This window comes from Pectinophora gossypiella, chromosome 17 (assembly GCF_024362695.1).
Source record: "Pectinophora gossypiella chromosome 17, ilPecGoss1.1, whole genome shotgun sequence".
NCBI lineage: Eukaryota > Metazoa > Arthropoda > Insecta > Lepidoptera > Gelechiidae > Pectinophora > Pectinophora gossypiella.
Window position 1 is genome coordinate 8505828 of NC_065420.1, and position 13750 is coordinate 8519577.

General features: G+C 36.4%; 1 protein-coding gene across 1 annotated transcript in view; it reads right to left on the minus strand.

Annotated features, from left to right (window-relative positions):
- LOC126374257 (uncharacterized) overlaps positions 1–13750 on the minus strand; it is a 71781-nt gene that overhangs the window by 10251 nt on the left and 47780 nt on the right. The window lies entirely within an intron of this gene.

Consider the following 13750-nt stretch of genomic DNA (forward strand, 5'->3'; position numbering starts at 1 on the left):
TATACCCAGCAGTAAGTGGACACAGGCTGAGTAGATTGATAGATAGATAGATGTATTGACAAATAACCTGCATTGAATTTACATTTTAGTACATAAAAAAGACAATTTATATAATAAGTAAAGTAATACATTCTTTCTTGGCTTTTCGATTCCCGTAAAATTTATAGGTTCATTAAATTTCCACATATTTGCGTCAGTCAATATTTCCGTATCAAGATGGTCCATTGTTGGCGAAGTGGATGATATTTTCGGCTTGAAGAACAAAGGCCACGCGGGTTTCATTTAAGCTTATGTGGTCGTCACTTGTGCTTCATATAGCGTTGAGTACAGGGGAGACGATTTGTGGTAGAAAGTACACGGTTTTACACTGGAAGCGAGCCTCATTTGAACACTGAAGCGAAGGAATGAATAACGAGGAAACTGTTCCTGTAATAGAAAACCACTGTTTGTTGTTTACAGATGAGGTTCGCCTGGTAGTCATTATTAGATGGACAGTTTAAACTAAGTGGATATGCTTAAACGATGGCACTGGTGCCTTGTAGAAGTAAACTAGCGGAGTTAGGTGTATGATTTATTGACGGTACTCGTATGTTTAAAGATATCATAAGTTCGGTAATGATTTAACTTCTAATCTCTACCGCCATTCTAATCTAGGCGCCGGATACAGAGTACTGTTTTAGATGTAGCTCACGATATCGTATTTAAAGATAATAATCGATTTATCCCTACCAGTTCTCAATGAACCTTCCCATGCTTAATGGTAAAGAAAATTCCATACAAATAACAGTGTTTGGAGGTCCAGACGCAATGGCTAAGTTGTAGTAAGTTGCGATGCGAACTCTCGATATGGTGTGGGGTAGTTTAGTCTTTATTTGAATATGTTAGAGCGTAGTATGGGATGCGTGGTAGATTAGGGCGTTGCGCACAGTGGTAGAAATTACAGTGGTTGTTGGAGCCCTAGGCGGCCAGTGTCACCGGTCCAACTGGTAAATCGTCTTCGTACACTCCTGGTGATATTTAAAATGATTGATGATTAGTAGGTTAAGGTTTTCCACTGGAAAGCGTTTCCGTTCATTTGTAGGCAAATTGTATGCGTCGTAAAACTAAGGCACGGAGATCGTTTTCGTTGCTAGGCAGTTTTATTGAGATTTGTAAGTGCTGTTGATATTTGTTTATTTTATTTAAGTTGGTAGCTACTCTTACTCAGATCTGGAATAAAAGCTAAGAAAATAGCTACTTCACTGCTTCAGTTGCTAGGTAAAAATTATTACTTAACTGTGGTTAATTACTTCACAATCTTTGTTTTAAGTAAGTCAGTAATTCCAAGTCTTATTTTAATAGCGAATAAGATTTTGAAGAAGATTTTTATTTGTTTTTTTTTATTGACTAAAAGTTGAATGAATCCATTTGTTGGTACTAAAATGAGAATATGTATTTGCAAAGAACATAAGTTACCTACATTGAAAGGCTGGCTTGTGGATTGTTTACGATTCTCTACAGACACACAATGTATAACAATGGTGAATATTTTCTTTCAGTTTCTTCTAGTCTGGAGTTGCTACCAGGCTTCAATGGAGACGTTTCTATTTATGTTTATAGCCTTTGTTTTCTTGAAACTTATGTACCAACTTAGTAAGTACTTATCCACCTAGTTCCGTGCGGTGCATTTCTATTGTGAAGAGGGACTTACAAATAAAGCGATACAAAAATACCTACCTGTCTTACGTGACTTTTTCCTTTGATTTGTCCATTATTTGGTCGAACAAATGACGCGTGCTGAGAGTTATTACTATAATACAAGTACATTGAGTAATAAGTATTTTATCTTAGATTGACGTAGGTACGTTATCTAAACGATATGTTTTCAGAAACATTTGTTTTAGTTAGGTTAGGGAAAGTAAGTTTTTAACTATATTTTCTTACCTTCTCATTGCTAGATGACGTATTGCTGAGCTAGATTGATTCCCATATCTGTCATAGTTCTGAAGCTCATAAACCTGTTCACGTGTTCGCAGTGACTAGTAACACATTATATACACATTAGACTTTATCATCTTGAAGTTTTTCAAGGGATTTATAAGTGACGGAAGAATTAAAGGATACAAAATGTATTTTGGGTTTAGAATATTGACAATTAAATTAACACAAAGTCTAACTTTACACATACTCTATCAAAAGTACTTTTTATCATAAACAAAACTTGACAATAATGATATGGTAAAAAGGTACCCACTTAGGTAGGTATTTAACGTAAATAGGTTGCTTATGAACGATTAAGTTAAATAAGATTAACTAAAGTGCCTAGTACTGATACAGACTAACTGTGTCTGTGTCTGTACGCATAAGTGGTTGATTTTATTACTTTTTTTTAGTTTGCCCCAAAGACCGGTGGTTCGAGTAAAAAATAAAAATAAGAAATACGACTAAATATTTGATAGACTCAAAGAAACAGTTGTCACCAACCGTAGCTAATGAACCCCTCGAGGTTCGAGAGACCTCTTGAGACAGTTAGGTCGGCGTGGGGCACAAAGGTAGGCAAATATTGTCCTAATCACTCTCAAGTGGACTCCTGCAGTCTAGCAGGAATCCTTTAATACACGTTTGAATATTTTTAGAATCCTCTTTTGCTTTTACTTAACTGATTTTTTAGTCCAAAAAATATTGCATCATTATAACGATTCGAATCTTTATATTAAAATGTCAATATGAATAGGGGTATAATCGTTTGTTTTATTAATTTGATATTGATTTGGTGAATTACTGCGAGTACACTAAACGCTCGATTGGCGGCAGAAAACACTAATACAAGTGCAATCAAACACTGAGGGCATATCTCAAAGGTTTGTAGGTATGTATGTATGTACCAGAGTGCTTGCACGCCTCTTCACTTTAGTGGAACATGCGCCAAACCAATACCAATTGTTTTTATTCCCCGGAATCTCAATAAGAGCAGCCATCCGAAGACGTTAGCTATGGAAATCTATGTTTATCAAACAGATGACGCCAAATAACGTCATGTTTACACGCCAAAGATTGTCACGCGCCATTAGAGATGAACTGGCTAGCTAAACTTCATAGTTCCACCTGGAGACAAACTCGTGTTAAAAGTCAAACAAATCTGGTTCGACAGCTAGGTTAGGCAAATAACCCCGAAGTAGACAAGTGAAGTGTTCGGAAGCAAAAAATGGTTTGAAAGAACAAAACAGTTGCTTGTATTCATTGTGTAAATAGCTGAAACTCGGGCTATTGACTACTTAGCAAAGTATTTCAAAAGTGTTGACCATCCTTTTTGGCAATACCTATTCACTATACATACACGGAGTGAAATACTTGAAACATAAAATCTGAAATGAGCGTACTTATAAATGTCTGATGATTTCGTATGATATATACACGTACATTTAAATCGTTCGGACGGATTTTCTCACGGGTCGGTGCGATATCGTCAAACCGATATCGGTATGCCTCGATTTAGACCTCCGACGAGAGTTAATTACAAAACACTGTTATATGATACCTCGACAATACTTGCCCCTTAAAATTCCTAATAAAATGAAACTGGTCCATAAAATTTATCGACAATATAATGATTTCGATGGTCGTTTCGCGGTTTAGGTATTGAACTGGCGAATAAGGTAAGTACATAAAATGTTGAAAGAAATTATTCTTCGCTTTGTCATTAAAATAAGTACTTAATAATTCTATCTGATTAATCGATAAATGTTATTTGAAAATAGACAAACATACGGTACATACTTATTCAATAGGTATTTGAAATGAAAGCACTATTAATATTACTCAAAGAATTACTTAATCTGCGTACTGCAAACTACAAGCTCACTCTATCAATCTACTTATTACTAAGATTGGCTTTACAAGGCGTTTTTAATTGAAATGGACATGACTGGCTAATTGAAGTTATTGGGATTGAACAGGCGGACCAATCAATCATACATCAGGTAGTTATTGATGTTAGTAAGCATCTAAGGGAGAGGCGACACGGACGTTGCCGGTCCATTGCGACGCCGCATAAAGCTATTATTTCAATGTGCTGAGTGCCACGGTGACGCAATGTCGCAAAGTATAGTATGACATGTCGTTATGATTTATAATGTATAATTCCGACGTCGCAACGTAAACAAATCGTGTGGCCTTACTCTTACTGTATGGTTGGTATTAGAACTATTCCAATCAATCACTGAATGGACATCTAATTAGACACTTTATTTCACAGTTGGAGCCTATTGATTATAATTGATGTAAAGACCTTTTAAACATACTGATGGCATTGTAATGAATGGTTATTGGATTTTGTTCTTTAATTAATGTGAGCTTAAGCTAATTTTGATCGCTGTTATGTTGGAACTCGAGGCAACAAAATGAAATATTTAGCCTTATTTTAGTGTTTGTTTCAAAATTAAAAACCTAATTTACAATATTACGAGTTGTTTGTTCATAAAGAAACATTGACATATGATCAATGTTTCTATACCTACCAACAGTTCATTAAATCTTAATAGAGTACAAATATAATTACATATTATATTCACATCTCGTATAATAAATCTCCAATAGAAATCCCGACAGGTAACCGATATTGACATTGTATGTAAAAGAAAATAATAAGGTGTATTCTTACAATATTTCCCGCATTGACAGTGATTGCCGGTTAATAGGTACTGTCTATTAGTATAGCATACTTATTGCTTCATGTTATAGAACTCTGCCGTGTGAACGAGTATCTTAGCGTGACGTAGGATCGGGGGCTCGGGTCGTGGGGCTAAGCTACTCTTAAGAAAAATAGGTAAACAAGCACAGTGATCTTGACATTGACATTCTATTTATTTGTAGGCCGACTAGGCCGAGTTGCAAAGCCATTAATCAAGAATTGAATTTATTATGACAATATATTAAATCAATAATGATTATCTATTTATTATGAATGTCATAATCGATTATACTCGAAACAATCAGTATAGTGACAGTCAAAACAGTGACAGTAATACAAATATTTGTATAAAAACAGAAACAATTAAGGTTTCGTTCCTTGCAGTAACCTACCAAGTTCAGCGCCATCTACCTAGGAGGTAGGAAAAAAGAAAATCCCTCATTAGATAAGTATGTGCTAATTTTTATCTAAATCAGAGCAGAGACGTGAAGAGGTAACAGTGTTAACTTTCAAAACCTTCATTCGAAAGTATGGATTTATTATAACTATAATATACAATGATAAAGGTATAAACTAGTAGGCTACCGTATATAACAAACTCAATCAAGTCTCACACGCGCAAGTGACGCATGGCATCTCTCATCAATCGTCGATGCTCGAGAGGTCCCACCACACAGTCAGGTTCCCACCGTCTCTTCACGACAACACGTGACTTGGCGACTCGTGTACTAACAGCCCTCATTACGATTTAGCACTGCAATCATTATTTTGTGAGAATATCCAATTGCTCTTCCTATAATATGCCGTGTCTGGGAACTGCGTACATGAGAGGTTTAACATTTTATTGCAATCGTTTGGATTTCAAAGGGAGAATCACCTTGCGTGTCGATCAATTTAAATTCTAATAGGTATGTGCAGTAAGTAATGTGGTGATAACTTACCAGTAGGTATACAGGGTGCTAGTGACATCGTAATGAATACTGAAGGGTATGATTCGGACCATGATTCTGAGTTGATATCAAGTGGATTTTCCTGTCGCGAAAATTCATGAAAATTTTAGTGTTTTTTTGTAATTATTTTCCGTATGGAAAATTCCACTTGATATCAAATCAGAATCATGGCCTGAATCATCCCTCAAAGTTTTCGTTACGATGTCACTAAACCCTGTATACATAGCATGCAACATCTTTATTATTTTATCATAAAAATACTGATCTGATTACCAATGTTTTCTGAAAGTGTTTCATTCATTCATACTGACCTTTACAGGATTATTGGGAAAATTGATACAAGTAATCAAGCTACTTCATTTTTTTTTATCACTCTACGTCTATTTTCTGTACACAGAAACTATACATACATAATTTTCAATATCGGAATTATCGGAAATCAACGTCATCTTACACAACCCAACCTGAAGTGTTTGATTATTGTTCCCGTATAATGACGAGCTCAAAAATATCGTAAAAAGTTTAAATAAATGTAACAATGCAGAAACGAGGAGACATTTTCGTCGTCGTTAACGGTCTCAGTAGGAACTTCTTTAACTTCAAATTGGTTGTTGACGCAAATGAAATAAACTTTTTTCCTTATATATACGAGTGCGTAACGTCGTATATTTATTTTATAATCCCCATTTAATGTGTCGGCCATCCAATCAATGTTTTAGTATCAAAAATAAAACTGTGTCGTTATTGTTTAAATTTTAACAAATGTGATGTGGTAGCGGATTATTTACGCCGAAGTTAACACACTATGGGGCAATATTAATAAAAATGAAATCAAAATGACATAAATTACTCTATAAAGAAAGCGACGACTGATTTTACTGTCATATTGGCATCGTAAAGTAACAGCCTAACAGCCGCAACGGATACCGTTAATTATTACCAATATCGATATTCTGTTGTCAGAAAGGTTTTGTGCCTACGAATACAGCTTTACTTTTGATATTTCTTGCACATATTTTATTATATTTATCTATGGTAACTCTTATATGTTAAGTACTACCTAGGCTGTTATTAGGTATGGTTATAGGTATGTTTGATTGGATAATTTTAAACCTTATTTAAATAGAAATATTGAAAAAAATACCTACTATAAATTTAATTTTTAACAAAAGTTAATTTACGGAAAATTTTCCTAGGTTATACAGGTTGAAAAGCTGCAGTAGTTTAAGGCGGATAAGACGTCCGACGAAATAATAATTGATATAAAATTGACCAACTGAAAAAATATATTTTGAGTTTGAGTTTGGATTGGTGGGAAAATTGTTTTTACTCTATTGAATCTTTACAGTGGATTAATGGAGCGGTACAACTCTTTAGCTTTTGACCTACGGCCTTAGTTTTATTGTTGCCCATTCATTTTGCACTCTTAGCTAGGTATACAATTGAAAGTATCGTGGCAAATGCGATGCTAATACTAAATAACAGAGATGTTAGTCTTCTTGTTCTATCGTGTGGGTTGTGAGGTGGAGTACCAACCTTATCAACCTAGGTGTCCCGGTTACTACTGACAGATGTTAGTAGACCATTGTGAAGATCGATGAAAATTTAGAAGGTGGTTTTAGATACGAGGGGAGGTCAAAAAGTTCGCGGAATGAGGGGGAAGGGGGTCGAAATTAAACACGAAACTATTTTTCCTTTTCAATATATTCTCCCTTAACCTTAACACATTTTCCGGATCTATCAAATAATTTGTTTATTCCATCATAAAAAAAAGATTTCTCTTTGCTGTCAAAATAGGCCGAAATTGCAGACTTGACTTCTTCATCATCGCCAAATTTTCGTCCACGCAGTTCCTTTTTCATTTTTGGGAACAAATAATAATCGCTGGGGGCCAAGTCTGGACTGTAAGGCGGGTGGTTTAATTTTTCGAACCCGCATCGGTGAATGGCAGCCGTCGCAACATGGCACGTGTGGACGGGTGCGTTGTCGTGCAAAAGGAGCACACCTCTTGACAGCTTTCCTCTTCTTTTTTCCTTGATAGCCTCTTTCAATCTATCCAGTAAAGAAGCGTAGTAATGTCCCGTTATAGTCACACCACGATCTTTATAATCAATCAGCAAAATACCTTCTGTATCCCAAAAAATAGTGGCCATGATCTTTCCGGCCGATTGTGACACCTTAAACTTCTTTGGAGGAGGTGTGCCTTTTTTATGCCACTGCATCGACTCTTGCTTCGACTCAGGTTCATAGTGGTGAACCCAGGTTTCATCTCCAGTAACAATCCGGGCCATAACTTCTTCCTTATTCTCTCCACAGAGCTCTAAAAACTGGCGAGAACACTCGACACGCTCGCTTTTTTGAAGTGGCGTGAGCATTCTTGGAACCCATCTTGCGCTGACCTTAGTCATCCCAAGATGTTGATGTAGGATATTTAAAATACTTGTTTCGGATACACCGACCATTGCTGCAAGCTGCTTCTTCTTCAAGCGGGTATCTTCTAATACAAGTTTCTCTACTTTTTCGATGATTTCCGGTGTGGTGGCCTCAATGGGCCGTCCGGAGCGGGGGTCATCTTCAATCGACTCTCTTCCTTGCTTGAAAAGACTATGCCACTTGTAAACCATGGTTTTACCAGGGGCAGAGTCCGCGTAAACTGCTAACAGCTCTTGAAAAATCGTCTGAGCGGATTTTCCTTGCTTGGTGAGGAACTTAATGACGGCGCGGTGTTCAATTTTCTCCATATTCGCTGAGTTCTTCCCGATTCACTTGTTTGCTGGTCGATAGTTCAAACGTTAATGACCCGATTTGCTTCAAACTTGGTACATATACTGTTAATGAGGTGTGCAACTAGCGGCTACCTGTACGAGCAAACCAACCCCCTCCAACCCCTCCATTCCGCGAACTTTTTGACCTCCCCTCGTAGGTGGTACATTTGCTCCGAAATACGTTCAATGCTTGGCCAGAGAAACGTAAAAACCCTAATGCCATTCGCCTTATTTTTGTCCTGGAAATGGAATGTTCTGGATATTTACCAATTAAAATTATTTTCTAATTCTTCCTATTTCATTTTTTTAGCTTGTCATACCTATTAATTTCAAATAGGTATACAGAAATACAATATTGACTAGTATAGTAAAGATAATTAAGCTATCAATCACTAATAATCTTATTATCTCAGTAACCGAAAACGAAATACGTACAACTAAAAATATGTTTTTTATACTTGTCATTCTTAGAAAATAGTTACAATTGTTCTTGTTTTCTTCTAACGCATGCGTAGAATCGTTTTGAGTTAGGGTTGCCTATTATAAACTATTCTCGTTATTCATTAGTTTAACAAGTAAGTTGGGTAAAAAGTAGTTAAGGTGTTACAAGGTAGTCGGTACATATGTGGGTAAATAAATGAATTTGGGGTGGGTTATGATAAATGTTTCTTTTTACCACTGGTTGACTGGAATTTTAAAAATTGCTGCTTTTTATTTTTGTAAATAGTAGTCGAAACCGACTGTTTAACGTGCCCTACAAAGCACCGATCATCTTACTTTCGGAAAATCGGGTAATCAGCCTGCAATGTCCTATAACCAAACTAGAGAGCACAAATTGTTTTTTGTGATTATATCCTCCGGGATTCGACAACCACTGCATTATTTATTCTCTCTCCAGCAGGAAAGCACTATAGAATTATTTAAAATATAACCATTTTTATGATGCCACCACATACTCAGTTGCAATTTTATATGATTTAACTGATTAAATAATTTTGAATGGTCTTTTTGCTTATTTTACCTTAAAGTTTTTTTGTGTCGTGTACTTGTGGAAAAAAGAGAGAGATAAAAAGCACTTTTTTATATTTGATTATTTGATATGAATTGGCAACCCTGGGTACAAGTACTAGTAAATATTAACCTTACATGAGTAGGTTTGTTGGCAACGTAGTGAATTATAGTGGACAATCGCATCGTTAGGAATTACCCTCGGTATTACGACCGCCGCCTTTGACCCGCGAATTCTGACCAGTTTGTTAAACTTCGCAGTGGTTCTTAGAAATGCTTCACGGAACCAAGCTTCAAGTAGTGTCTAAACAAGATTATGCGAAGTAAAGTGACAGTTGCAACCGCATACTTTTTGGCTGTTTTATTTGTTAATTTTGTGTCTCGTTTGATATTTTTTATCTTTACTCCGGGCACCTTAGCAAAGTTGCAAACGATTATGACAATCGACAGTGACAGTCATAAAAATATTTTTACGTTGTTGTTTAAATTCCCTTTAGCACCATACATCCATGCGTCCGTGCTTCGGAAGGCACGTTAAGCCGTTGGTCTCGGTTCCTACTTACTAATGTAAGTACGTAGTCGTTACATGAGTCATGTCAGGGGTATTTGGCGGCTCAATAGTAACCCTGACACCAGGGTTGATCAGGTTGGTAATTCACCTCACAACCCACACGATAGATAAGAGAAGATGCACCATACAGTCTTGGGATTGGCATGTCTGTCACATTTTTATCACTGTCACTGTCGATTGTTTTACTCGTTTGCACCTTGGCTAAGGCCCTAGTACAGATTACAGGCGTGAAATTGCATATGGGTGTTAATTTAGATTTTAGATATATACAAAGTGATCCCGTTGATGTCTTTTATATGAGCGGTGCTATATGAGCATGACATAATTACTTGCGCGCGCATGATTTCTCGATATGGTAAAGAATATATACTAACAACACCCTCAATATACCTATACTCCTTATTGGGCTGGATAAAGCCATAAGTCATCATTTGTTAAAACTTATTTGGCAAATTAACTAACCGTTTTCTAATACAACCATCATGTTAAACGTTGCATCAACGATTAACTTCTATGTTGTTATCTTATCAGTAGGTAATGTAATATGAACCACATGATCACGCCTATATCCTCGAAGCGGTAGTCAGAGGCACACATCTTTGCTATCACACGTGATAACAGACGAGCCTATTGCCAATAATATGATATGACATACAATGCTATGAAATTGGTTATATACTTATTGGTGTGTATCTAATAGACGTGGAATCTTATCTTCTTTCGGCGCGTAATGTATACAATTGTAAATTACCACTTCTACAAAAGACCATTTCTGGAAATTACCACTTCTAGAAAAGACCACTTCTGGAAATTACCACTTCTAGAAAAGACCACTTCTGGAAATTACCACTTCTAGAAAAGACCACTTCAAGAAAAGATCACTTCTGGAAATGACCACTTCTTGAAAATGACCACTGATTATGTTAACTAAAGAAGTAACATCATTGTTACAAACGGAACGTGAAAGTCCGACGTGGGATCCCCTATCTCTGCTTCCATTTAGACAGAGTTAGCAAACAGTAGACAGTCTTATCAAACAAGCTTCTGGTTAGTCTGGTTGTGTTCCGATTTTTATCTCCTACTATAAAGTACCGTGCAGCTTGGTTCTACAAGACCAAATTATTAGGACCCATTACTTTCATAGTTTTGGACATACTTAATTTGCAACATTATACGTGTACCGGGTCTTACTAAAATGGATAGCCAGCGGAACGCTTATTTTGTTAAAGGCAGAAGCTACTTATTATTTTTAACTTATTTTTTTGTAACATAATCAATTAATATAAGAAAGCCATAAAGTGTTGGGTTACAATAAAAGCCCTTAACTAAAAAGGACCACTTACGAACGCCTGGTTATATTTCAGCTATTAGTATACTTCTACCTAAGCATCAGTAGATGTAGGTCTTCATCATAATTTCTAATTCTTATGAAGAAATAGCAGTGTTCTTGTTGAAATTACTTTTATTACATCGATAACAATTGACGATCACGCTCGTCACATTACTGAACACGATACATCCAGATCACCAGACTCTTTTATGATATTAACGGTACACCGAGATTACTTTGAATTGCTCTACGGCAAAACCTTCAAAAGGTCCTTCTAAGTGCAATTCTGCATACGAATACGTGACTAAATCATACTGACTTATCTTCATCTGGTTCCGGTTATCGGAACCGGTACAGTTCGCGTTTATATCGATCAATTTGATGATGGATTCGTTTCGCTCTTGAATTTAGTTACGTGTTGTTATTACTTAGCAGTCGTCATAACGGATGGGTGCGCATGCTATGAAGCTTGCGTTACGAACCGTCTGACGTGGAGTGCATTGCAATAAAATAACATTACAAAATTGTTTTTCTCAACTGGTCACCCTCAGGCCTGTTGTCTTAATTTTTTGTACCAGGTGAAAGTCCTCAGCGCTCCCCATTTGTGGAAATAGTTTAGCCATCTATGGAAAACCTACAATAAGTCACGGCAAAGATAAAACGCCACTCGTGGTAGGCCAATAAGTATCGTCATATTGATTAAATCATATTGATTGATTAAATAACGACCTCCGTGGTCCAGTGGTTGAGCGTTGGGCTCACGATCCGGAGGTCCTGGGTTCGATTCCCGGTGGGGACATATCACAAAAATTACTTTGTGGTCCCTAGTTTGGTGACGACTGATCACCTAATTGATTAAATCAGATGAACAAGACATAATTACAAAACGTAATTATCGTATTTCTCAACTTAAAAGTATAAGAACGTTTACCTCCATATCGGTTGGCTAGAGTGCAAAATTGACTTTTTAATACTTTTAAAAAGAAAAAGTCCTTGTTATTTCTTGATAGCCAGATTGCACACGCACCGTGCTGACGTGACACGACACCGCGTCGTATGCTCGCGCGCAAGTGTCCGCTCTTATGGAGATTATCTCAACGATTTTGATTTATCCATTGGCTCATAGGTTACAAAGTTGTTGAGGATTACTTCCCTGGGATTTCGCTGAGGGAGTGATTGGCTATAAAATGTTTGCTCCAGCTGGGACAAGAGTTCTCTTATATTAAAGGGGTATTTACGTTTTCTTCTATGTAAATTTTTCATCACATTTTATCTAAGTATATAAAGGTACCTACCAGTTGGCGCAGTAAGTTTACGCACTTTTTGCTCATGCCTAGGGTGCGCTGTACATAGCAGAAGTGGATATACCTAATAATACAATTATATATCTATAAATCTACGGATACACGTCAATAGAACTGTATCTATTTATTTATTTACCTTATGCTTAGTTTTACGTGCACAATTTTCCTTGTATTTAAAACTCATGTCATGACAATGTCATAAAACACACGTGATCAGCACGCCTAAATTATTTAGTAACAAGCGCGGTGAAAATAAAAATTTATTGACGCTTCTTGAGAAACAAATTCAATTTATAGCACTTGGACACAAACACAGGTTGTCAACCACCTTTATAAGCAGGTCGTTGAACCAGATAATACAGATTTATGTCTTGATTAACGATTTGGAAAATTTACGATTTGACACTTAGGAACCTACGTACGCAAAATCACGTGCGTAATCTCAATTGGAGTTGTGCATGTGTAGAATAAGATCACAACACCTGGAACAGGTGCTTAGTGCTTCTTCTGTTTTCTTAATGTCCTCTGGACATCATCGCATTTCCAAAAACAAAATTCTCATGTATCTATCAATCGTTTGTATTCGAAAACTAGAAGTAGGTACGTACTTAGGATGATATTAATAAACTAATTTCAGCTGAGACTGCCCTCAAGTTCATGCTCAAGTCCGTTTTTGTATATAAGAACTCTTACATTGACATGATCTTGAGGGCAGCCTGAAGCCGAGATTAGTTGATTAATACCACCCTTAGTGTCTTCTATAGACCGATGAACGGGGATGACTTGTCGCCACTTCTACTTATATGTATAATAATATGTATCGTTTACAACTGTACGCGAATTTAATCATGTGAAACGATATAAACCTTGATGGCATTGTAAATCTAATTTATATGGCATAAATTTAAAGTGAATTATGACATCCATGACTACATATTATAATATAGTTTGAGATTACATTAGCGTGTACAGCTTTAGTGGATATCATGACCTTGTCGTTATTATTTTTATTTCGACGTTATCACTCCTTAAAGACAAAATGTAAAAAATACATTGATTGTGATAATATTTTGTCGGGTTTTTTCCGTTCCGGCCCTAATAGTCTCTGTCACTAGAAAATACACCACACACACACACACACAGGGCCACATGA